The sequence below is a fragment of the Lontra canadensis genome, unplaced genomic scaffold (genome assembly GCF_010015895.1).
Source record: "Lontra canadensis isolate GAN:19392208 unplaced genomic scaffold, GSC_riverotter_1.0 scaffold76, whole genome shotgun sequence".
NCBI classification, from domain to species: domain Eukaryota; kingdom Metazoa; phylum Chordata; class Mammalia; order Carnivora; family Mustelidae; genus Lontra; species Lontra canadensis.
Genome location: NW_022631070.1, coordinates 6,570,053 through 6,597,153, shown reverse-complemented (window position 1 = coordinate 6,597,153; position 27,101 = coordinate 6,570,053). Strand labels below are relative to the sequence as shown.

General features: G+C 39.9%; 1 pseudogene; it reads left to right on the top strand.

Moving 5' to 3' along the window:
• Window positions 1–5,950: 5,950 nt before the first annotated feature.
• On the top strand, window positions 5,951–26,837 carry LOC116881720 (annotated as a pseudogene).
• Window positions 26,838–27,101: the final 264 nt, after the last annotated feature.

Here is a 27,101-nt window from a genome sequence, read left to right as displayed (position 1 = left end):
GGTCAGGATTAAGTAGGTTCAAACATAAATTGAGGTGGGTGGCAAGAGACAGTTTCCACAAATATTACATACTTTGGCTGAAGGCACCTGATAATATCCAGTCCAGGAAGGGTGCTGTGCCTTCCCCTTCTTCTCCTGGAAGCAGGAGGAAAGATTCCCCCATGGACAACGTCTTCCTGTGCCCGGGGGAAAGTAACATTCTCATCACAAAGGACAAGGAGCGGAAGCTGAGAGAAATCTGTACAAACAGACTTTGTTAAAATAAATCCCATTTCTTTTAGCATCCTTGTATATTGTGTTATTTTTCCAAAATTTCCTCTCTGTTCAGTCTGGTAGAAAAGCATTTAAGTTTGTCTTTTCTTTGGGTCTTCATTCCTTGCGAGGGCTGTGTGTCACCTAAACCTTACATTAAATAGTCCATGTGCTTTTCTCCTGCTGATCTGTCTTGTGTCAACTTAATTCTCAAACTCAGGTGAAAACCCTTTAAGGAGAGAAAACCCTACAATTTTGCCTCCTCTACCACATCAAAATTATTTTTTTTCTTGCATATAGTGTTATCTCTTAAATATATGACTATGTAAAACAAATTGATCAATAAAAATATTTAGTATTTACTAGTAAATACAGTTCTGTAGTTACCTTTGTGGAGAAAAAAAAAAAATTATATATATATATAGTTTGTAAGCTACACCATGAATGAAATCTGGGGCCATACGTGACCAGTCAATGATCATTGAGAAAGGAAATGAGAAATAATACACATGCCATCTTTGAATAATTACTATTCTCTAGATGAGCAATCATAGCAATTAAATGACCTGGAGGGACTCTGGAGGTCTTCAAGGAGGAGGTGAGCCTGAAGCAAGGCCATGACAGTGGGGCAGGATCCCATGAGGCAGAGAGCAGTATCCGCCTCACAACGCAAATGAGAAATGAGCCCCCATTATTTTAGAATTCAGGCAGAGAACTCTGATGTGGGTTAAATAAATGGTGTTTTCATTTCTGAGGAGCAGATAAATTATCTGTAGTGGATGGAATTTGAGACATTATGGATTACCATTTTAATTTAAATGTCAATCTTTTAAATTCTGTCATTTCTTTGAATTACAAATCAGACCCGTGTTATATTTGTACACAGGAGAGACCACTGGTTTTCTGACCCTGATTCTCACTAACTGTCTTAGTTATAGAGCTTTTGCAGTGCAAGGTAAGGGCTGGACAGAAGGATGGCACATGGGCCAAAAATCCGTTGACACATTGCAAAATCATTTTCGTCATCAAATTGCTATTATGAAACAAATATGTCCATTGCCAAAGGTAAACATATGATTTGTTATACCACACAAGCCAGCCTGAACCTTGAAATGATAAAACCTATGAATTCTTGAAAATATGTGAATTCTTTATTTAGCAAATTCTGTATAAGAAGGTGAAAGGGAGGGGAAAAAAAAACCCAGAAAACTAACAATCCTTAATCAGGTGTTAGGCTGAGATGATAAAGATGTGATATCAAGTCTTCTGACCTTTATCCAGCTAATAGTTATCCTGAACCATCCTTCCGTGATGGGTGTTTCTGCTTCAAAAAGAAGAAGGAAAATTGTCCACTCAGTAATATATCTTGGCTTTAGTAGGTATTTTTCCAGAAATATATAAATAATTTTGCCCCTGTGAGGAGTTGAAGATGGGGGATGGGGAGAAAGGCATTCTTTTTTGAAAGGAGGGCTGCCTAATTTTGTTCTCTTCTCATAAGCCCACCTCCTTGGAATTCCCAGGGAAAAAAAAAAATACAAAACAAGAAACAGACTTGGTTTCAAATCAATTACCAGTGTGCTGGGAGTCAAAAGCATTTATGCATTCTGGAGGCTTGGGAGAGGATTTCAGGCTCCAAGCCCTGCAACCACGTCCTATGCTCTTCAGAATTCCAGCACATGCCTGATCAACACAGACAGAGGATGAGCTACTCTCTGGAACACAATGCTGAAAACAGGAGGCTGAGCTCCTTTATTTAAAAACAAAACAAAACAAAACAAAAAAACCTTAAAAGTCAAGTATGGGCTCTATTAAATATTAATGGTAATAGATCCAATAGCTAAATGACAACTTGGTGTGATTTATCACCTACTCCTCCAGCCCTCCCTCTCCCTGGAACATCACGACAGAGCTGACAAAGGAAAGCACTGAAGGTGGTCGCAGGGATGTGAAATGATACCAGTGTGCAGTTTGTGCTCATGTCTGAGAGTGGCCTTTTGTTGCTGAATGTTCGTTAGTGTCTCCAGAATCTTCTAGGAACTGCCATTTCCGAGAGGAAGCTCTGTGAAATTTGTGATATTTTGGACAGACGAGTTAATTTTACTAAATTCACATCTGTTTTGTGTTAGTTGACGTGACCTCAGATAACAGATTAATATTCTAGACATGGTGAGGTTTGGCTAGGTAAGAGGGAAATTTACTCCAAATGTTGAATTTCCATATAGTTTTGTTCATCAGAGGGTATATGAAAATGGGTACTGTTATTGAAGTTGAAATCAAAGAAACCCAAAGCAAACATTTCATACAATGTCTTCCCTACCAAGAAGACCTGTTAAGGTCAGAAGTAATGCAGATGTGTGTCTTTGGAATATCCTTGCTTCTGTACGTAGCTTGGTCCCACTGACTCCTATAGGCCACTTAATTCCAGTTCCATTTTCTGTTTTGAGAGTGACTCCACTCTCAACCAGCAACTCTGGGAAGGAACTATGGAGGCCACTCTCTTGTTTAGAGATACGGAAGCTCTACTCATGAAAAGGCAGATGACTTGTTGAGGTCATGAGGTTAATGCATAAGGATCACCAGCCTTCCAGTACCCAGGTCTTCTGACAAATTACTTCCTGTCCTTCTCTCTTTTTGTAAGAGACCACTGGACCAGATGTCCATGGATCACAGGCATACAGATTCCACAATTCATAGTAAAGAGAGAACACAAGGAGTTAGGCACCTGCAAGTGTTAGCTCGTTGTAAAGGTGAGATTCTTCAAGGGTGGGGACCATTTCCAGTTGGGTTTCACCAAAAGCAAGTATGATACAAGGACTTGAGTCCCAATACTTTACGCGAGTGCTATCTGGGAAGCAGGGAATGGGGACAAAAATGGAAAGGGACAAGCAAAAGTCCTCACTGAGTAGACGACTTCTGTGGCCAACTGCGCTCACTTCCTTGGGTCATTTCTGGGAAATGCTGTGGAATGCACCCCTGACTACACCCCCTCGGGTAGGGACACTGGAGTATTTATGCTCCCAGCCCAGCCATCAGGGCCATTCTGGAGCTGAGGGAAGCCTGCGAGGCTTCCATGTCCTAAACTGAGAGGACATGTCAGCAGAGAGCCCAAGACAAGCATGGGGTTCAATGCTGGGAGCACCTCCATACAGGCACGACTGAACGTGGACTGCAAGGGTCTAGGGCTGGGTAATCTAATAATCTGAAAACCTTTCCAAACTCTGATATAGTCCAGGGAGTTCAGATGTCTCACGGCAACCCCTTCCACTGTGAAAATTGTGTGCAACATCCCACAGAGAAGACTCAGAAGGGGTACTGCCATGGACTGAATGGTTGTATCCCCCTAAATTCATATTCAAACCTTAGCTCCCAGTGTGATGGTTACAAGGTGGAGCCTTTGGGATGCAGATAGATCCTGAAGGTAGAGCCCCCATAATGGGATTAGTGTCCTTTAAAAAGAGACCCCAAGGAGCCCCTCATCCCTCCCACCCTGTGAGGACACAGAGAGAGGACTCCAGTTATGAGGAAGTGACCCTATCCAGACACCATGGGACTGGACAACTTGATCTTGGACTTCCAGCCTCCAGAGCTGAAAGAAATTAATGTCTCTTGTCTATAAGCTGCCCAGTCTGTGGTCCTCTGTTAGAACAGCCTGGTCCAACTAAGACAGGTGGGTAGGACTGACATATTTAGGGGAAAAGATGATTAAGTTGGGGATCAGCATGAGGCAAGCTGTCAAGCGTGGCTGAAGGACAGTGACTACACTACTCTCTTTGGAACAGAACACGTACACCGGGGCACAGTGGGAATGTGTGCCTTATGAAGGCTTGCTGAGCTCCTGAATGTCAGGAAAGAAATCTGAATGTATCCTTGTGGCAAGTAGAGCCCCAGTGAAAACTTTTATTCTGGAGTGAAATCTTAGTGAAAATATGGAAGTGTATTCCTCATGCAGTGACGGATGGCTGGGGAAAGGAGGCATGAAGAAGGGTCTGCCTTCATTCTCAGCGGGTGTTAGCCGTGACCACTCTTATTTGAGTAAAAACAAATTACTTTAATTTCCTTCTTTTAGCAGCCTTGGTGGCAGCAAGTGGATGCAGAATTTGGGTAGTTTCAAAAAAAAAGATATGGAATATCACTCTAAAATATTGTTTAAAGATCAATGATATGATTCAAAATAAGTTAGAAGTAACATCAGAATTTTTGATTCACTTGGAAGCCTGGATGGAATACATATTCATTTGATGAAAGATCCTTGCTGGAGTCTATGGACATTCACCGGAGTGTAGAAATTTAAGTGTGGATCCCAAAACAGTGTTGGTGGAGAACATGAACATCAAAATAATAAAGTGGTAATAACAGACAACTTTTAAAGCATAATATAAACAAGGCACGAGCAGACAGTATAGCATTCCCACTGATCACAGTTGAAATCTGGTTGTGGAGGCTGTGGGGGAAAATGCTCCCATGAGAGACAAATTTAAATGTGTCATAATTTAATCAATATATCTACTGTCTTTAATAGATTATGTTTTGGGGAAAAAGTGAATAATTTCTCTATCAGTTGGAAGTTGAGAAGATTAGAGGGACTTAGATTCATTGGCATGAAGAAATGGTCATGATTTTGTGAATTATAAGAACACCCTACATGGCCCTTAACAGACCACTAGAAAATGCTGCCACACCAATAAAGCATGATAAGTTGGTTTGGAATGGAAGGAGGGAAGCATTTTCATAGCCATGCTTTGAAACTGTTGCAGCTGCTTCATGTCAGCTTACTCTCAGTTCTGTTTGATTTGTCCACACTTAAGTCCTAAAATGCACAATCTGTGATGCCTCATTCTTTATGTTACTGCAAACACTGCAGGTGCCAATGAGATTATAGCTACCATTCCCAAATTTTTACCAGTGAACAGAGGGCAGGATGGAAGCTGTGCCTTTGAATGAGCTGACTGCTGTCTATTTTTCCATTACATTATTATACAGATTCTTTCCCGTCTGTGGTCTGAATGCTTGTTCCCAAAGTTGGCAGCCAGCCATCACTAGTGACAATGTACAAACGACTTGATTACGTACATCTCATTATCTGACTCCATCAACCATGAGCCTTAGAAAGAAGGTTGCAATAAACTTTGGGGCTTATGTAAAAAAACAGAAGAAATACTTTAAAATGCTAATAGAATTCAGGTGAACCTCAGGGGGTTGTAATTAGTAAAAGTAAGGCACAGGTAATAGCTCCTTGCCCTGAAACAAATATAATTGCTTAAATACTGAAAACAACTCAAGAAAAAAATACCGAAATAAAGAATTAAAAAGACAAACTCAGAGTCAGCCCTGTAGTTTAGACTCAAACACTTTATATCCCACAACTTCTGTAGTTTCTTCTCATCTGTCTGAAAGTGTATTAAATATTAATAAATAATATTAAATAAAATTCTCCCAGAATTTTATTCTTTAAAAATCTGTCTCACTATTCCTAGATGTTTTTTTAGAATTGGCCTTAAAAATCACATTCCTTTCATGCTTAGAATATTTTCAAGACTTTTTATTTTCAAAAATGTTAGAAAATGTATTCTCTAATTTGAATTTCCAGGCCACCTATGTCTGGGGTCGTGGTGGGTCCACTGGCCTCCGTTCCTGCCCTGGATGCCTGAACTATGGCTAGTGAATGTCTTACTGTCTCCTGGCATCTCAGTCTTCAGGGATGCCTGAGCTTCTGTTCCTCATCCACGTGCGGCACAGCAGAAGCCAGACGAGGCTGTCTACCCCAGGTGCAGAAGAGGCAGGTCATGCTGCCAGGACACACAGGGAACATCCATGTAGCAGTGTCACATTCAGCCAAGAGCGACAGGAGTTGGAAGAAGAGGGTTAGAGTGGCCAGAGCTCTGTAGAGAAATAGAACCAATAGGATAGAGAAGAGAGAGGAGGAGGAAAGAAGAGAGAGATTTATTATGGAGAATTGACTTACGTGATTGTGTAGGTTGAGAATTCCCACAACCTGTCAACCTAGGAAAGCTGGTGGTGTTGTTTGGTCCAAACCCAGAGGCCAGAGAACCAGGAGCCCCGGGATGTCCTGGGACCGGAGATGGACATCTCAGCTCAAGCAGAAAGAGAAAGTTAATAACCACATTGGAGAAGATCTTTTCTATAAATTCACCAGCTCTATTGCTAATCTCTTCCAGAAATGTCCCCACAGACACCCAGAAATAATGTCATACCAGTGATCTGTGCATCCCTTAGCCCGGTCAGACTGGTGCAGAGAATCAACCATCACAAGGCAGACAGATTTGTTTGGCCCTCCCTTTGCTCCCCTACCCAGGGATTTTTCCCATATAAGAGACACAGAAGATTACTGACCCAACCCCTTTTTCACCAGTTCACTATCTCCCAGATTGCAGCCCCTTAGTTAAAAATATGAGCACTCACATGTAAATGGATTCATCATTAAATAACTTCTTGTGGAAACCATTTGGATAGAGTATACAGGTGACTTCTATCCAGTAACAGAGGTTAAAAAAAGAGAGAGAGAGAAAGACAGTCATCGTTCTAAACAACCCTAGTCCTCATCCATTATTAAATGTAAAATGATTCTTATTTTCTTGATCCTTTGTTTAAAGAAGCACAATAATTAAGGAGAGAAGATTACAATCTTTGCTGCAAAGTCCTTCAGAGTACTTGACAACTATGTTCAATGGTTGATCATTGAATCTAATGGTTCCCTCATTAGATTCCCAGTCCATGTAGACCTGAGACCAGGGCCAGCTACATAATCTGAATGGTCTTGTGCAAAAGGAAAATTCAGAACTCATTGTTCAAAATGTAGGAAATCTGTGCCACTAAAGGGGCCACAATATTAGCCTATCATTTTCCTATGTGGTCTCTCAACTTGTCATGGTATCTTTCATGTGTTGCTTAACATCATTCTGAGAAATAAAATACATGAACTTAAATTGTCAGCATGGAATTTACCATTCATCTTTTGTGCAACACCAATTTTAGATACAAATATAAAAGACATTTAATTTATGGGCTCTTTCACGGTGTCTTTGGAGTCATGGCAATTGTACAATTCATAGTTCAGACACATGTATGGGTTTTGCTCTTACCAGAAGAGTGTCATTACTGCACAAATCAAACTCAGCGCCTTCCTTTCCATTTGTGACATGCACACAGTCTACCAACACTCTCTGTGTTCCACTGACTGCCACGGAAGGAAGGTCAGACAGGTGGGGGGGGCAGTAGGTTGCCACTTTCTCTTTCTTTCCATGCTGTCATTGTCCAAGGACATGGTTGGCAAATACAGGGAAAAGATAGTTGTTCAGAAAGGCTATGACATGGCTCCGTGGCCACATGCAATTATTAGGTTTCATTGATTTCTGTGTGCGTTCTAAGTTCCAGTTTGAATGGTGAACAGGTCTCCTGGAGTTGTCAGTGCTCCCACTTCCTCAACGCTGGACTCTTGCTAAACTCCCATTCCTGCAGGTGTACCAGGACTCTGTGCTCGGGGGCCTTGCAAACTTTGCATGCAGTTGGGGATGTGCAACTTACACTTCTTTCCTCAGCTCAGGTACACGCTCCAGTGTCCCATCAAACTACACTTAAAAAACCCAAGTCAAAGATAAAATGACTATGAATTTCAAGATGGCAGCAGCAGAACATTGAACCAAGCACAGGACCTTCTGAGAGTGGGGCCTTGCCCCACAGCACACATTGCAGATGCTCACAGCTCTGCATGGCTCCACCCCCTCAGCACTCAGCTTACAGTGGGTGTCCATCGAGACCTCGATGGGCCAGTGAACCCTAAGTGACAATGTGACCCAGTATCCAGCGCCCTCCTCCCTCTGTTCTTGCTCTGTGCCTGTCTTCTTCACCGCCGCATTCCTTCATTCATTCCTTCCTTCATTCATTCCATTCATTTGTCCTTCGCTTTCCTCCTTCGGCTTTTCAGATTTTTAGCATGTATTGTGGTTGCAATCAGATAGCTGGGGAATTTGACTAAATTCTAAAACTTCCTGATATAATTCAATTTTTCACTAGTGCTCAAGCGCCAGGGCATTGGAAATTTTATTATCGGCCTTGAAATTAGCCATGTTCAGCATTTGCATCTGGTTACAAATTATAACCATGACCAAAATGAGAGACGTCAAATCATTCATGCCTCAGAATGAAATTTATAGGCCTGCTAACCTCTTAACAGGGGCTCACTGCCAACATGAGGTCACTGAAAGCAGGGTTGATTTGGTCATTCCTGGAAGAAAACGTGAACAAAGTCACACACATCTGAGGAAGAAGAAGAAGAAGAAGAGGGGGAGGAGGAGGAGGACGAGGAGGACAAGGAGGAGGAAGAAAGGGAGGAGGAGGAGGAGGAAGAGGAGGAGGAAGGGGAGAAAAGAAAACAAAACAACCTTTGCCTAAAATCATGTCCATGTCTTTGAACATGTTTTTCCCTTTTTCTAGATTCTCCCCATTGGGAAGAGGGCCTGACTTCTCAGGGTGAGGTCACGTGTCTTTGTCTCCTTGCTGCATTTTGCATCCCGTCTCGACCAGGCTCTGCTCAGTCACTCTCCACTCTGCAAGGTATGACCTGCTGTGACAGAGCTCACTTGGGAGCATCAGGAGCTCCACTCTCTTGTTGTACCTGCAATTCCAAACAACAAGCAAAATGCCTGTCACAACAAAGACATTCAGTAAATTTGCCCTGAAATGAAAGTACACATACTGCCTTCCTCTAAATCCATGTAGGAAGGAAAATGTGTCCTCACTGGCAGGGAAAGAAATCTGAGGTCTCAGACACTCACTCAGACTCTCCTTCCCTCTTCTGGTGTGAATCTGCTTGCTGTGGGTTAGGGCCTCAGCTGTCCTGCTGCTTCTTCCTAGCTCCTGCCCTGGAACATGAGTACTAAACATAGCAAGGACCAGGTGCAAGGAAGACAGTAAAACTGAGAGCAGCAAACACAACTAGGTTCACTGAAAATCAGCATCTTGCGACAAAAAAGCATAAATCTACAAAATTTCTTAAGCAATTTTACTTACCACTGTCTTTGAGGTTTAGGGGATCTTTCTGGTGCTATAATCTCCCAACTGCTATTACATTTTAAATCTAAATATTGGGGGAAATGAATTTTAGCTAATACAGCTCCATTCCCAAAAAGTCAAGAAAGATCTCAAAAAAAAAAAATGGAGTAGGCACAGTTTTCTCTCTATATCTCATTAGGTACAGCTAAAGACTGTGGACATTGTAAGAAACAAATAGAAGGAGATTCTGAAAAGTGGGCAGAAGAAGGCAGAATGCCTAAGGACCTCAGGACCCGAGAAAAAGATGGTTTTGAGTTCCCTCATGCATCCTGGAAAATGTGATGGAGAAGTTGGCCATCTGGAGACACCAGCGGGTGCAGACAAACAGCCCCAAGGAAAGCATATTCTCCTTAGCAGAAGGCAAGGAAATGGGCAGCCACACAAGAAAACTTGTAGATACAAACAGTTCCACTCCAACCAAAGAGGACGAGGAGTCAGGACTTGGACCACCACGCATGGCACAAAGGCTCCCCTGTCTCTTAATGTCACTGAAGCCTCACGGCGGGCTGGAGCCATCCACCTCTGCCTGTTGCAGCCCAAAAAGTATCAGTGGTGGGGAGCCGTAGCTCCCTCCACCAGCCAGTGAAAGAAGTGCCCTTCACCCTGGCCACTTCCCCCTGAGGTAATGAGGCCGACCCAACCTCCTCCCAAAGCTGTAGACGAAGGCCTACTAACAGAGTACTTAAGTAAGATCCACACCTTCATGACACAATGGGTTTTAAACCTGAACATACAAACACAGAAATAAAAGAATTCCACAGATGGACTCTGCAACAGAATGGGAGGACAGAAGAAAGAACCAGTGAGCTTCCAGACTGAACAACATAAACTCCCCAGTCTGAATGACTGAGAGACAACAGACTGAAAAGACCCTGGGACCTTCAGGGACTCAACAAAGGATCTGACCCTCTCTAATTGGAGCACAAGAACACCAGGATGAAGGCAGCCCTGGGAAGGAACTCAAAGAAATAATGGCTAAAAACTCCCCAAATTTGGCCAAAGACCGGTAAACTAAAACAGGAGGCACCAATGAAGTCTATGCCTATTTAAACTTCTTTCCTATTTAAACTTCTGAAAACTAAAGATGAAGGGAAAAATCTCGAAGGCAGTGAGAGAAAAAAGGTGCCTCATTCTAGAGGAAATACGATCAGAACAACGAGACTTTTCTCACTAGAAACCACGGAGCCCAGAAGGGAGGGACACATTTATCACGGGATGGAAGAAATGCAGAGTCAGCCTGCAGTCCCAGACCCAGTGACAATATCCTTCCAGCCCAGATGGGAAGTCCTGGTGTCCTCGGACAAAGACCATGAAGACAGTTGTCACCAGCATACCTCCACTAACATAATGACTGAAAGGAATTTCTCTAAACAGAAAGAAGATAAGAGAAGGAACTTGGAACATCAAAGAGGAAGAAAGCGAAACTCTGAGTAGATACAATTGCCTTTCCTTCTCCTGTTGTGCTTTCAAAATCATGACACCTGACAGGTGGAAAACAATTTACAATTCTCTGTAGTTAGAGGAAATATTGGGGACAATTATATTATAAATGGGAGGGTAAAGAGTTGTACTTTTTCTACCCTTCCCTCAAACTGATTCAGTCACTCTGGAAATTTTTTCCAAAACTAAATATATACTTAGCATACAACCCATCGATCCCACCCCTGGGCATTTGTCCCAAAGAAATGAAAACCTTGTCCATATAGAAACCTGTACATGGATCTTCACAGAAACTCTGTTTGAAATAACCCAAAAATCTGGAAACAACTAAAATGTCCTACAAGAGCTGAATGGTTAAAAAAAAAAAAAATTACATTTGTTCCAAGGAATACTACCAAACTATAAAAAGGAACACACCATGACACACATAACAATTCTTATGGATTTCAAGGCATTGTGCTGAGCAAAAACTGTCAGTCTCAGAAGGTCATGTATCCTATGTTTCCATTTATGTAACATTCTCAAAATGGCAAAAATTATATAGATGGGGAGAAAATTAGTGTTTGCTGGGGTTAAGGAAGGTGGAGATGGGTGGGAGGCTATGACTATGAAGGCATAGCACAGGGGAAGATACTTGTGGTGATGGAACATTCTGTGTTTTGACTGCAGGGGTGGTCACACAAAACTATGTGTGTCATAAAAAGACACAGAGCTACACGTGGGGCCAAGGACAAACTCGTGGTTTTGATATTACATTACAATTATGGATGAAAACTGGACAGAGGTACACAGGACTTCAGTATACTATCTTTGCAACTTCCCGTGAATCTACTATTATTTTAAAAAGAAAAGTGCTGGGGTGCCTGGGTGGCTCAGTGGGTTAAAGCCTCTGCCTTCGGCTCAGGTCATGATCCCAGGGTCCTGGGATCGAGTCCCGCATCGGGCTCTCTGCTCAGCAGAGAGCCTGCTTCCCCCTCTCTCTCTGCCTGCCTCTCCACCTACTTGTGATCTCTCTCTGTCAAATAAATAAATAAATAAATAAATATCTTAAAAAAAAAAAGAAAAGTGCTTTAGTTAAATCAAAAACCAAGATAATTTTGCTAACAACTACACTGCAACACAAATCCAGTATAACATGTAACAAATTTACTGAATAAATAGCCCTCGTTATATCAACACCCGATAACAATGGGAAAATATCACTTTTCCAACACCAGAATGATAAACTACGTAAGATTGGCATAACTAAAATATCAATATCTTTATGAAACAAGCTGTTAAAACTATTAAAGGACAGAAGAATTACAAACATATCAATTGATCAACAATGTTCTCAAATAAAAAGGCCCAGCATCCCAGAGATTTCTGTCTTAATTCAACGTGGAAATTTAAGATCATCCTCTTCCTTTAAATAGCAACAGATTTTAAGCGAGAATTAGCTAACCTTATTCAAAAGCTCATGGAGAGAGAAACAAACAGAAAACAAAAAGCTGAAGTAAGGAGGACTGATTCAGAGACCATAGGACAGTACAAAGAGGTCATCCTAACAGGTGTCAGGACATGTTATAAAGCCCCCGTGAATAAAACAGTAAGTTGTAGCCACATGTACGGACAGAAATACCGAACAGAAAGGAAAATCCAAAATTTGGATTAAGTTTATACAACAATGTCAGATATCTGTAAAGATGACATTTCACATAGGCAGAAAAAGGAAGTTCTGCTTCTGACGATGGTGGGCTCAGATATTCAGGGCAACTTTTCTAATGAGTAGAACAGTAAAAGCCAGATAAAACACCTTAAATATCAGACTGAAGTCATCAGAGATCTATGAAAAATTTTGATCCCAAGATCTGAGATGACAAGGCATCCCCGGGAAGTGATCTGGGACTTGGGATAATTTTACCACTAGAAACATCCTCTGATAAGGAGAATATGTACCTGAGAAACACGGAATGGTGGAGCAGGGCCCCAACAGTGGCAGTCACATCTGAAAAATGCCTGGCTTTGGATCTGGACCCCAAAGATTACACCTGAGAAATAAGAGTTACTTAGAAAAAACACCAAGCCAGCTTTAGGACAGGCTTCTCCTTCAAACTGCAAAATGTGATTCAGGATTTTGTCAAGTCACCAGCCTTCTGTTAGAAGGTAAGAACCATCCTCTCCAAAGGAGATAACAAATTATCGTACATATTTCCAATGAGTTTCACACACCTAAGTCGCAAGAATCAGCTGAGAAGGAAATACACACGCACACCACAAGAAACAGCAGAAAACAGAAACAGAATACAGATAAGAGATATAACCTTCATGGATCTGGAAATAATTTGTCTTAATATGTTCAGAGAAATGAAAGACGAGATGAAGAACTTCACCAAAAAGTTAGACTTTATAAGAAGCAGCAAGTTGTCATCTAAAAATGAAAAATTTAACAACTGGAATTAAAAACTCACCTGATGGGTAAAAGTAGGTTAGACTTAGGAAAAAGGAGGATTAAGAAAACCACTAGATAGATCTGCAGAAAACGTGGAGAATATAATGCAGAAGAGGAAGAGTAGCCCAGAAACAAGACTTGAGAAAATAAAGTCGAGTAATTTTCCAAAAATAAGAAAGGGATCAAACAACCAATTAAACGAGTAGATGGGGGCACCTGTTTGGCGCAATTGTTAAAAATCTGCCTTCAGATTCTGTCATGAGCCCAGGGTCCTGGGATCAAGCCCCACATCAGGCTCCCTGTTCAGTGGGAGGTCTGCTTCTCCTTCTCCCACTCCCCCTGCTAGCACTCCCTCTGTCTGTCAAATAAATAAATAAAGTCTTTAAAAGAAAGAAAAAGAGTATATGAACAACAAGCAAATAAATATGCAATTTTCAGGGACTGCTTTATGACATCATGATGGCATCATCAACACCAAGGGGACAAGAAACCTTACAAGCAACCAGAGAAAAAATACCGCCTACTTTCAAATGAACAGCTAGCTTCAGAGAACAAGCAGTAGAGTCAAGAAAACGGTATATTTGAGGTGCAGAGACACACTCCCAGTCTAGAACCGTATATCCAACCAAAATACCTTTCAAAAGTGAAGGTTAATAATAATAATTTTTAGACAAATCTAATAGAGTTCATCCCCCCTTAAATCTGCATGAAAGGAAATAGTGAGGAGTGTCCTTCGGGCAGAAGGAAAGTCCCCATAGAGTCACAGGAAGGTGTGAAGAAGGAAAGGTAAAGATTTGGGCAAGACAAATAAATATCAAACTCCATAAAATTTAAAATATATATGTTTATTTATTTATTTATTTATTTATTTTTATTTATATGTTATATATATGTATATACATACATATATATATTCTGGAATATAAAATGAATTTAGACTCAAAAAGAGAAACAAAAATAGCTTAAGAGTTGGGAAGAGAGTTAAATGAAGTAAGACTTATAAGCTCTTTGTCTTATCTTGAATGAGGTGGAGTGCCCGCATATGCTCAGAGTTCACAAGTCGAGAATGGGCATTGAGGAGGGCACGGGATGTGATGAGCACTGGGTGTTATAGTACTAATGAATAGTTGAACACTACATCAAAAACTAATGGTGTACTATACACTGGCTAATTGAACACAATAATTAATAAATAAATAAACAAACAGACAAATAAATTGAAAAAATAAGAGTGGCTTAAAAAAGCTCATTAAAATAAATGTCTTATGCTATTTCCTTCAATTGTATTAAAAGTAGTTCTCGTATACTTCACAAAAGAAAAGAATGCATACTAGAGTGTCTGATAATCTTTGAAATAAAAATGGCTCAATGAAAAAGCTAAGGGGTATAGAATAATAGAGATAATCTAAAAGAGTTACTCTAAAGGAGAAGAAAGAGCATAAAAATAGAAAAATGAATAGTAAGGTGTTAAATCAAAACATAAATAAATTAGCTAGTACTTTAAATATAAAAGTTCTCTAAGAAAAAGTTCAAAAATTGTCAGACTAAATTAAAACACACATACCTACATGCTCACACACACTAATTCTGTGTTGTTTACGAGAGACTCACGTCTGAGTCTCTCGATGAGATAATGTAAATGTTCTACAAATGATCATATGAGATCAAATAAGGGTTAAAGTAAAATGCTGGAAAAAGATCTGTCACGGAAACACTGAAAAAGAAAGGCCATGTAGCTAGATGCATCTCAGACCAAGCAGACATCAAGACAACGAGTGGTACTAGACATAAAGGGGACATTTCATGTTAGGAGGTGCAATTCACTAAGAAAAGGCAGCAGTTGCTACGTTAAATTCGGGGACTAGCATAGCCTCAAAATACACAATACAATTAAGGAACTTTATAAGAGAGGACAGAGACAAATCCACATCACGGAAGATGTTAACATACCCTTCAAGGTCAATGATAAAATAAGCAGACAGAAAATGATGACCCATAAAGACCTAAAAGATGTTAGCTGAGGAGACCCAATGGACATACCAAAAATATTCTTTCCAGTGTCTACAAAAATACATGCTATTTTCTAGTACACGTAAAACATTTACAAAAATAAGAGTATATCCTGGGCCACAAATGAAGTTTCCAACTATTTCCAAGGATTAAAATAATACAAACATGCTTCGTGAAGACAGTGGAATTAAGCTAGAAATCAGAAAATGAGAAAATCCTCAAACATTTGGAAAACACACACTATCTTTCTAAATAACCCACGGGTCAAAGATGAAATTACAATGAAATTTGGAAAATATCTTGAACTGAACGCAATTTTAAAATGGCCCGCCATTTCAGAACTTGGGGATGCAGTTGAAAACATGCTTACAGGTTTTCGTTTTCTTTTTCAAATTGTGAATGTATATATTAGAGGGGGGAAAAAACAAAAAACAAAAAAGAAAGCTTGCGATCAGTGAGCTAAACAGTCCCTTTAAGAAAGTAGGTAAACAAAGACAAATAAAACTTGAAAGGTAGAACAACACAGGACAGAAAAAGTAAAAGAATAATTAATAAAACAGAAAATGAACGGACCACAGAGAAGATCACCAAAGCAGATGTGGGTTTGTTTTGGAGTGCCGGGAAGTCCTTGGTGAAGATCAAGAAAAAACTGGAGATGACCCAGAAAACCACGGAGAGAGTGCACGAGGGCTCTCAAATAAATCGTGTTAGGACAACCAGTTGCTAGCTGAAGAAACAAAAGCAAACGTGTTGTGGATCTCCAGAGGCACACCAGATTAAGTTTCTGATGGATAAAGACTTAATTCTTAAAAATTCCGACCGTGAAAACAAATAGTGCTGCTTTATACGTATGAAATAGGTCTTTTCTGAAGTCTGGAAGAACAAAAGAGGACTCGGTATTATAAGGGGAAACCTCTAAAATACCTCCTTCTTGGTGAATAAAAAACAAGGGACCAGACAATGTGTCTTTCATGAAAACATTTATTTTAAAGGCCTCCTTTTAAATCTAGCATTGCACATTCATACCGACTTGAAGAGGCGCCTGGAAATCCGGAAAAGGGCTGGAGCAGTGAGACTGGAGGGCTGGCCCCGGAGCGCTGAGAGGAGCAGCCAAATGGTTTGGGGACAGACTTTCCTCAGTGCATCTTTAAATGTAAATAGAAAAGGCATAACAGAAATGCATGCACTTAACTATTTTTGAACGGCATCGTGCATTTTGGAATTTCAGCCCCGCTTTGCAGATTCTGAGTGGAGGGCACCCCGGAGCAAAACCGGAAGGGGAGTCATTCCCTTAGAACTCCGTGTGACCAGGATCCGAAAGGGCACCCCTCAGCTCACGCACTGGCAGGAAGCCTGTTTTAGTATCATGTGATATATTATATAATTTTAAAAAATCACATGGAAATAGAAAATAATCGTAAAATTAGTTCAAAACATAAGGATTGGTAAGGCAGGACGAAGCAATCATTATTCATAGGAGATATAATTGCCTCTATCGAAAAGGCCAAAGAATCTGCAAATATTGAATTACTGTTCTTTCAATTTGCTATCAGTGCAAACAGGAATATGTTTAATGCCATGTTTTTCATTAAACCAATAAAAGTTAATTTAGTCCATACTGAATTCTGAAGTGGGAATAATTCATTCATTTTAACCCTTGGCTGTGTGTGCTTCCTTGAAGTATTCTGGAATGGTTTTCTATCCTAGCTTGTTCTATCTACTTGGACTGCAAAAAACCCAAAAAACAGGGACTCTATCTGATGCTGGTTTTTAACCCCCTGGACCATCTCGGCACGCAGGTTCAATAAACCTACAAATAAACCATTTGTAAAGAATACTTGAAAAAATGCAACAGGACCTCAGCCTTCTAGGGGCTGTGAGGGATCAAGGCCATGCAGTAGTCTGGGGCACAGTGTGGTCCGTAGACCAACAGCCTCAGCATCACGTGGGAGCTGAGAAACACGAATTCTACTTACCCCGAAGTTCTGGGGTGGGGGTGGGGGATTAACCTAGGGTTGTAGCTGTTCCTATGCACTCTGAGAGGTGAGGGCTGTGGGTCCAGGAGCCAGAGTCCACGCCGTCACATGAAGAGGCAAGATGACAGAGTTCTCTTAGAGAATTAATGATCTGGTGACTTGTCTCGGGCAGTAACTGTTTGCACCAGACTTCTTCGACACCTTTGTACCCGTTTGATTATTTTGTGAACAGTTGCCCTTGAACCCCATGCCTAACACTCAAGGTCACATGCAGATACAGCAGCAGACTAGGCAGAGTCCCCTTGGGAGAAAGGCTTCTCAGTCCCCAGTGTGCGGAGACTTTCACGTGCACAGCTTGCTCAGCACTTGGCTTTCGCTTGGAATTTAGCTCCACAGGGTCTGGGGGTTGATCTCTAATATTCTGCATTTATTTTATTTTTTAAAAAGATTTATTCATTTATTGGGGGGCCATGAAAGGGAGGGGAGAGAGAGAGAGAATCTCAAGCAGACTCCACGCTGAGCATGAAGCCGGTTGCAAGGCTCGCTCTCACAACCTTGAGATCACGACTTGAGCTGAAACCAAATAATATTTAAAATGTTTAAATGTTTAAAAAAGACGCTCAACTGACAGCCCCCCCAGGTGCCCCCACTCTGCATTTATTTTTGACAAGCGATCTAATTACTCTTGCTTGAGGCCGAGAGAGCACAGTTGAGACCTATCACCCTATTGGCCCTGCTACCCAAACTAGAATTCTAAATCCGTGGTTGGCATCATTTGGGAGATTGTTAAAAATCTAGACTCAATGCTGTGAAGTTTGTAAACGTGGAGATTCACAGACCTGTACCCCTGGGGGAAAAAAATATATATATATATATGTTTATAAAAAATAAAATTATAAAAAAAAAAAAATCTAGACTCAAAAGTCCCATCCCAGACCTACAGAATCTGGAAGATCTGGGCAAGATTCCTCAGTCATTAGTCCTGCGTGTAGAAGTTGGAGATGTACTGTTTCTTACAGGCAGTTCACAAGGACACGAGGGGCTGGGACTCCGACACAACACTGGCCAAAGGAAAAGTAAAATAAATGGCAAACAACTTCCGTCTGATTGCCGTTCCCAACACTGTTGAATTACACCATGTTTATTCTACTTCTTGACTCCCGATTGCTTTTTTGTCCTTCGTGACCGCAGTTCTGGAAAAAAAAAAATATATGTAATCTGTTTATAATAATACACATATAAATAACTCTAATTAAAGCTCAATGGAAAATATACAACATTAGAGATGAAATTGATGTAATTAACAATAATTTATGTGGAGCCCTTTATGTTTTAGTATATCAAAATAAATTAGTTGATTGTAGGAAGTTAATAATTAATTTGAGATGTTTATTGTAAGATATTGACCCAATAATGTATTATGTTTTCTTTCTAGATTTTAATATTTATGTAACTTAGAAGTTGGTTTAAAAAGGGGGGGGGATTTTAAACTCTTATAATTGGACCTGTTTCTCTTAATTTATAGTCAAGAGGAGTACATTTATTTAAAATAGAGAAATACCATTTGCATTGCATTAACATTTACTAAGAGGGCCAAAATGTTGATACTTATTAGTATAAAAGCTTACCAGACGTGGCTTTGAATTGATTTTTGTATAAACAAAACTTATTTTTATTATTATGGCTATTTGCACACTTGCACATTTTTCTTACTCTTTGTCTTTGGAGTTATTTTTCTCCAACTATGCTTTTTTTTTTTTTTGGTTGTGATTTTCATAATTTATTCATCCTTTTTTCCCCACCTTCATGCCTTACAGATAGTCCTGTAGCTCTTAGTCGTACTTAATGACTCTAAGGGTCTAGATGCCTCATAACCAGTGATGTCCTCAAGTCTCTAAACATTGCAGAAAGCTTGCCTAAACTATGGATGGAAACTATGGGCTGTGGGATGGCCACAGATCCTTTCAGAAACAAGACGGGGTATAAACGAGCATTTGAATAAATGTGTGGGGCATAATGGCAGACGCTAGAGGCGGGACTCTTGGTCTAAATTACAAACATGACCATCTCGCACTCCATCCCTGTGGAGGTATGACTTGAAGAAGATCGCATCCTCAGAGTTGCCAATGACCTTGAGAGGGACACACCTTAAGTTCCTCTGAGCGATCTTCAAACCTCAGAGCAGATGAGAATACAACATCCCTGGAAATTGGTCAGGGACCAGACCAGGGAGCCACGGGAAAGACACCTACCAATTATGCCTGCGTATTAGATTTTCCAACTCAAGAGTTTTTAAAGTAAAAGACAGATTTTATCAACAGGCCTTTTAGTAACAGAGAAATTTGCGTCTTAAAATTTACATGTACAGAGAGAGGAAAGCCTGACTAAATAAAGAACCCTAAAGTCGGGGAAAGATGAGAGCACCGGCTGGCATCCAGGCCCTACTCTAGACCGGAAGGCCTGACCATCCCCTCTGCCGCCGATCTGCTTCATTTTAGGTAATTCCCTTCATCTCTCTGGGCGTAAATTTGCTCATCTCTATAGTAAATTGGACGGGATGATCCCTAATGTCCCTCATTGCCTTTATTTTCCAAAGAACAACAACAAGAGAAAGAGAGAATGCGTAATTTAAATTTCCCCTTCAACTAGTTTTAAAATTACCACCTTAGGCTTACAGATCTGGAGTTATTTTCTAGGATTCAGTGAATTAAAAAATAAAATACGGAAAAAAATATTGGAGAAAAGGGAAAAATGGTTTAGGCAAAGCAATAAAGTCATTATTTAATATTGAAGCTCCAGGCTTTGCGGTTTTGAGTAGAATTCGAAGCTGGATGAGTGTTTTCTTTCTTACCACATATTAACCCATTCTTCAAAAGAGGTAACTTCCTGCCTTCCAACAGACTGCAGTAATTTCTGACATCTTTTGGACAGTGTCCTAATTACATTGTTAACTGCATATGAATTTCATTTTTAAAAGGAGGAAATGAAATAATTGTTAAGTTTTTGCCTGAAGACTTGAGAACATCCTACATAAATTAATGAATCTCATCAGAATGAATTTCACTATGAATGCACATATGAATAATAATTATTGATAGGAATTAAAAAAAGATCTACCTAGTTTAAAAGTACCAAGTGGTAGTAATGAGCCAATACAGTTACACCTCGATGAAATTAGCTGGAAAGATGATTACAAGCTGTCTATAAGTGTCAATTTTAGAAGGAATTTCAACTTTCAAATAATTTTCTTTGAACAAATCATATTTCTTTAAATAATCCCCAGTATCGATATTTTGCTCCTTCACCATCTTAAGGCTCAAAGACGACAATGGTGTTTGGTGTTTAGTCATCATACAGGTGAGTGAATGCTCCTGTATGAGATAGAAGCAAAAAAACCATAGAAAATGAGGTGATAAGAAGTCGCTTTCGCACAGATGGGGGAGAGACCTAAAAGGGCCCATCTCAGCATCAGAATGCCCTTTATCAATTTGCCAATCAAGAGTTCCTTACAACAAGATTCCATCACTAAATCCATAACTAATAATATAAGATGTGAAATGGATTTGTAGGTCCATTGTTTCACGATTTGGCAAGAATGAGAAACTTCCTCACCAATTGAACAGGAGTGTCTCTGAGAAGGGTATTTCAGGATACCAAGAGAAAAAGTACCAGTTCCATAGTGTGTTAAACGGTGCCTCTTCAAGTCAATGGTGGTAACTTTTAGGTGTTATTCCTGCTGCTTTCTCCCTTTGCCTCAGGAGATCTGCTCCTTGCCCCCACCCACAAACCTGCATGCACAGTCAACGGATGGGCGCAGGGATTTGCCCACAACTCACTCAGTCCTAAGGAGAAGACCAGATGACCACTCTTGTAAAAGTTGTGTGCCTGGGGAGGGATACCTGACCCCATTCAACACCAGTAATCTTGTTGATCAGTCATGGGAGCCAACCAGTCACAATTCCCTTATTTAATTTGAAACATGTACAAAGATAACATCTGATTGAAGTTTTCTTAATGAGGCACCAAGAGACTGCATTTTTCTCTGTTCTCTAATAAAAACATAGAATGGACGCTTCTATAGTCTCCTAACAAAGAGAACCTACAGATTTCACATTTCTTTCTTTTTATAGAAAGCCTCTGGGAAGGAGGTACATCTTGGAATAATGTACTGAAGAGCGGTAGACAATGCTCGAAACCTATTTATCCTGGATTCCACATTTTTTAGAAAAGGGACATTATAACATGATGAATACCAGGTTTCTGTTTTATCATTTTAATGACAACAAAATGTATTTGGCCTGCTTTCATAACAATATTCTAGAAATATTAGCATATTACATATACATTACATATACAGTGAGATCTTATATTTTATATATGTGATAAAAGAAAAAGATTTGTGTAAGTCAGTGTTCATTAAAAATTTCTGGCCAATTTGCCCCATTCTGACATGTCAGAACAGCAGAAATTATGGCTGGTGATTAAAAACCACTTTTTCCATGCTATACCTAACATAGACCATGAACAATTGTGTCACACTGTGGTTTTTTTTTTCCCCTTTCTTTTATATTATATTGGATGACTATTGTCAGGGAGGAAGAATTCCCCCTACCCCTCAAGGTCCTTCTCGCTGGACTAAGAATCAAATTGACATGAGACAGATTCACAGGAGAAAATCCAATTTAATTTCATACGTATAGGGAATTCACACAGACATGGAAAAATTCCAAAGGCAGTCAGGCAAAATGAGGCATATATGTCATTCTGAACTAAGGAGAAGGGGGTGGGGGTCTGGGACTTCACAGGGAAGGAATGCAATTCACAGAAAAAATGAAAAAGAACAAGAATTTGGTAAACAGATGTTTGCTGGACCGTTCAGAAACCATGGGGCAAAGAGAGGACTTTGATGGAACAGGCTTCCCTAGGTTCCTCCCCATCTGCCATACTCGCTTCCTCTCCGTAGCTTTCTGCGGTGATAGGTCTCTTCCTGGAGGAGGTCCTCCACCAAATTCTTTTAACCAATTGTGCAGGAGGTAAAGAGCTTTTCCCAAATCTGCTGGATTTTGATTGCTTCTAATCCAAAATAATCTTTGTGTCAAAGTGACCCATCTCGGGGTGACCTGTGCTTGACCCTTACATTATTCATGAGAATATCTAACTCACGGTTTGGAACCAGTGACTTACTAGAAATTTGCATCTTCCACCCCTGACGTTTTCATTTTTACAATGAAATTTCCAGAAACAGCCTCGTAAGGCCAATAGAACAGATCTGCAATTCAAGACAAATCATGAGCCATTATTTTTCCAGTGGGGAAAGAAAAGAAAAATGAAGAAGGTCATCTATTAACTTTATTGTACAGAGAAGCTGGAATATTAAGAAATAACCTCTGAACTTAATTTATTGATAAGGACATTCTTTTGAGTTTAAAGGATTTAGAGATATAGAATGTATACAGAAATCAGAGCTCAAAGGAATCTTACGATCTGATAAAAATTGAACTCGTTTCTTTTGTTGAATCAGCAGGATCATGAATCAGCTGCTTGAGGGTGTCCATAATAGGGCTTTTTCTTTTTTTTCCAACAGGTGGGTTCCGAAGGTTGGCTTGGCAGTTAATACAATTCGATCTGGAGATGAGACACAGAAACTGTAGAAGTCAGATGACATTCCTTGGCATATTCCAAACTGATGGAAAATCCCACCATTTCTCCCCATCATCTCCCCATGTACTGTTCATAAGCCTCTGGGCTTGTGAGTAGGTATAGTTGGGGCAGGGATAGTCGTGCCTATCTCATGAGTTCTTGGAGCATCTGGTTCTTTACACTCACCGCCTGCTGTCACTTTCTGAAACCGCTTTCACAGACCCATTAGTCCGTGAGCAGCCGTTTACTGCTAAGCCATTCCCCGCTAAAAGCCATTAGTAGCCCTGTTCCAGCTGAGAACCAAAGAAGGTTACAATAGAGTAATCTTCCCTCTAACCAGAGTGGGAGACCATGGATTTATAGCAATGTCAGTGTGCATGTTCTCAAGGGGGTTCTCATTAGAAACACACAGCCCTAGAGCAGGGTCCCTAGCATGGATGATCACTGACATAAGTTGACTATGTTGAATCCTTTAAAGGACACCATCCCTTGAGCCCTCCTAGACCACATGTTTCAAAGTCCAAATTGTTTCTAAGTTATTTAGAACTGAAAGGCCATAACAGTATTAAAAACATTTTTGTAAATTACATAGCCATCTTCTGATCACAAAATGCTTCAACCCCTTATCTCACTTATTTAGCAAAGCATGAAGATGTGGGTTATCATGCAACAGAAATAACACAATTTGTTGTGTTCTAACGGTGCCAGCCAGTCATGATATCCAGGTGACTCTCAAAATTCATGTGAATGGTATATTCATTCTCCAAACTCATGGAGGTATAGAGGAAAGATGAAGGATACAATTTTGGTGAATGGTTATGGAGCAAACTTACATAAAATTGGGTGGCATCTATTTTTGACTTGAGACCAGCGACCCATAGAACCACAGTTTTTTTAAGATTTCACTTGCTGTGCAATGAAAAATTTGTCACTAAATGAACACACTAACATGGGTGTTGGGTGACCTTTCCACCTGTCTTGGAAGCTTTAAGAAACAATTTTAAATGAATAGGAAAGGGCATTTATAGTAACCTTTTTCTCTATCTTATAAGCTTATTATATATTTTAGAAATGAAGGAATTTCTTATAATATATTCCTACAAGTAAAGTCACTCTCAAATTCATACAACATTTATATAAATTTGTTCAGAAGAATATATTATGGCTTATTTTAAACTACCTAACTGTTGGAGTAGTATTTAGGCATAAATATGGATAGGACGAAGTACATAGAATATACTAAAAGTTAGTCACATAAATATTTTCTATCTAATTTCATTGGACAGAAATGACAGAATTGTTATCCATTCATAGAATAAAAAATAAAGCATTAAATGCTCTAAGTTGGACACCCTTCAGCAGCTTTGGCCAAACTACACACATGAGCTAAACAAGCTGATTTTTTTATACTTGATACTTGGGTAATGCTACTTCCTCACAATTTTTAAAAATTTATTTTGCAGTTTCCTGCACTAAAAATTACAGAAGCTATGACTAAAGTAAAATAAAATTTAGAATTAAATAAAAACTCAAGAAAAGTTTTGATTAGGTTTCCGAGGCTCCTTGAAATTGAGTACCTCACCATTTTAATTAATAAATCCCAGTCTATTGAACTGAATTCTCTTCATCCATCCAAAGAAGATATTAGGATGGGATTCCCTCAACCACTCTGGACCCTCACTCTCCCCCCACCACCCATGGGTGGTCCATTGATCAGCCAGGGGAAAACTCCAGTGGTGGGAAGAGGGGTTTAGCCTTATAAGCACTGTGTTTGGTATTTAGTTTTGTTAATAGCAATTCTGATCTCTTGCCAGGTGCATCCAAAAGAATGGAGATGCAGATACCTTAGGTGGTCAGGGCAATGGTCTCCATCCTCTCCTAGTGTTCTGTTATTTCTCAACAGATTTTCAACAGCCTTTGCACATCTTCAATTGCCCAATATCTCTTACATTATCCAAGGTCAGAAAAACCATATGGCTTTATAAAGATCAAAGTGTAGAGTCAGGAACCCACACCTTTAAAAGTAAAGAACTCCCCTACTACCTATTTTAGAATCAAATGTATACGGCCCACTAACTGCAAAAAATTTATGTGGCCAAGTTAACCCACTTGGAAGAAGAATAATGTGTCCATTAAGACCAAAAGGACAAGCCCATCTTCCAGTGAGAAAGTAGTAGAGGGTAGACATTAAGGGAAATGAAATTAAAGACACTGGATTGGGAGACTCCAAAAGGTAGGTACGAATGACAGAAAATGGAGAAATTAAATGAGAAATTAACCCCTCACCCTCTGAGGTCAATCTTTGTGTTGAAACTCAGTTGTTTTAAAGAGTCTTTATTACTGGAGACATGATTTTCTCGTAGCCAGGGGAAAGTTCAATTACTGCGCCCAACTAATCATCCATTTTAAATCATTTTTGTGTAAAGACTGAGTGTATTGGATGGATTTATCATACTCAGAATGAAACTGGTACAGATGAAAAACCTGTTAAGGGATATTAACTTCACTATTTTCTCGTTTGCTCTAAAAGCCTGGTAAGTACAAAGATTTGGGATAGACTGGGGCTTATTATCAGCCAAGTAAGGGAGGCAAGAGCTTCCTGATGGGCTTAAAAACAAGCAGCTTTTGGTTTAGAGATAGGAAAGCTTAAAAAAAAAGTCTCCATCTTGTTTTCTAGTGTTAATGAGATCTCTCTTCTGCTGTTATGACTCACTTGTTTCTACATCCCACCACCCCAGATATTTTAATGGGTTTCTCTATGTCAACCCCATTTCTCCAATTGTTACCACCCATGTGCTAATCAAACAATTATCTTGTCATTCCTTTTATAAGACCTTCTGTCAAGACCCACAGAGCCCTTTCAGAATTACAGAGATCCAGCAATATTCAGATCATAAACGTTGTTTTATTGAATGTTTCATGGATAATTTGAGTAAAGAAACAAACACCAAACTAGTAAATATTTTATGGAAATAAAGGGAGTATTTAAAAATTATTGAAATTTATTAAAAGCTGACATATGTTGTTTTTATGGCTTTCAGAGATTCTTGACAAAGGGAGCTGTGCGCAATTTTAATTGGTGTGTTTCAACAGTTGTCCAGCGTGAGTTCCCAGCAACAAACGGAGGACACACTGGAGCACAGTTACCAAAACTGGCTTCTTGATGATGTAGCTCAAATTATGGTTTTATGGTGCCAAATGTGATTCTGTGTTTGACTTTGGAACCAGCCGTCGTAATGCAGACTTTGACCATCCTCATAGACACATATGAGTACTAGCTAAATTTGGAAAACTGAAGAGACAAAAAAGGGTGGGATATTATGAACTACAAACTTTTTTCTGATTCCAAATGTGTCCCTTGGTGCTCAGATGGTGGATGCCTTTTAACAAGCTACGTGTCTTCCCAGGTTCCATGTTAATATCAGGTACAAGATTCAGCATTAACCTGGCTCTATCTTGCACGAGTATGTGCCATCAAATGCACAAATATGGCAGGTCTCTTGGCACCCATTTTTGGATGGACTGTTTCCAGCAAAAACAATGAATTACCAAGCAGTTCCAAGCGATGTACCCAGTGAAGAGTGTAAAGCTGCAATGGCTTACAGATGCCGGTTTTAGGAAATAAACCAATCATCAATTCTAAACTGCATGAGGAGGAGCCACTCCTGAGCGTAAAATCACAACCAGGAAATGAAAAGCTGCTACTGAAAACAGCCCCTCAAAGTTAAAGGAAGCTTGAGGCTGAGAAAGTTGAAGAGCAGGGCATGAAAACTGGCAAGAGTCCCGATGGGCCCCACTCCAGCCCCGCAGAGCATACCACAAAAGACTGCCACTCAACCACTTCATGAGAGCCCAAGACAGACAAGCAGATCAACAGCCTAAATAAGACGCTCCAAGCCATCAAACAGCTCAGAGAAGCAGCAGCACCTGGAAAACAGCTAGAATAACACCGTTCAAAGAAAATGCAGCAAGAGAGAACCTTTCTTCAGGAGCTAGAAGACACAGATTTGGGGATTTAAAGACTCAGGGAAAGCACGTTCTCAGAAAATCAAGACAAACATCATTAAATGTATGGATTACCCATGTGCCCCCTCTTAATGTTCATCTATAACTTTAACCATTTATCCAAGATTAAAGAAAAACAGAACAAGAAACCATAAAATAAGAAACCATAAAAAACAGAACAAAAAACCATCCAATGGGGGATGTCCAAGAGCCCTACAGAATTGCCCCTCATTTCAGAATCACCTATTTAGAAGTTAACCTACACGTACATGATAAAT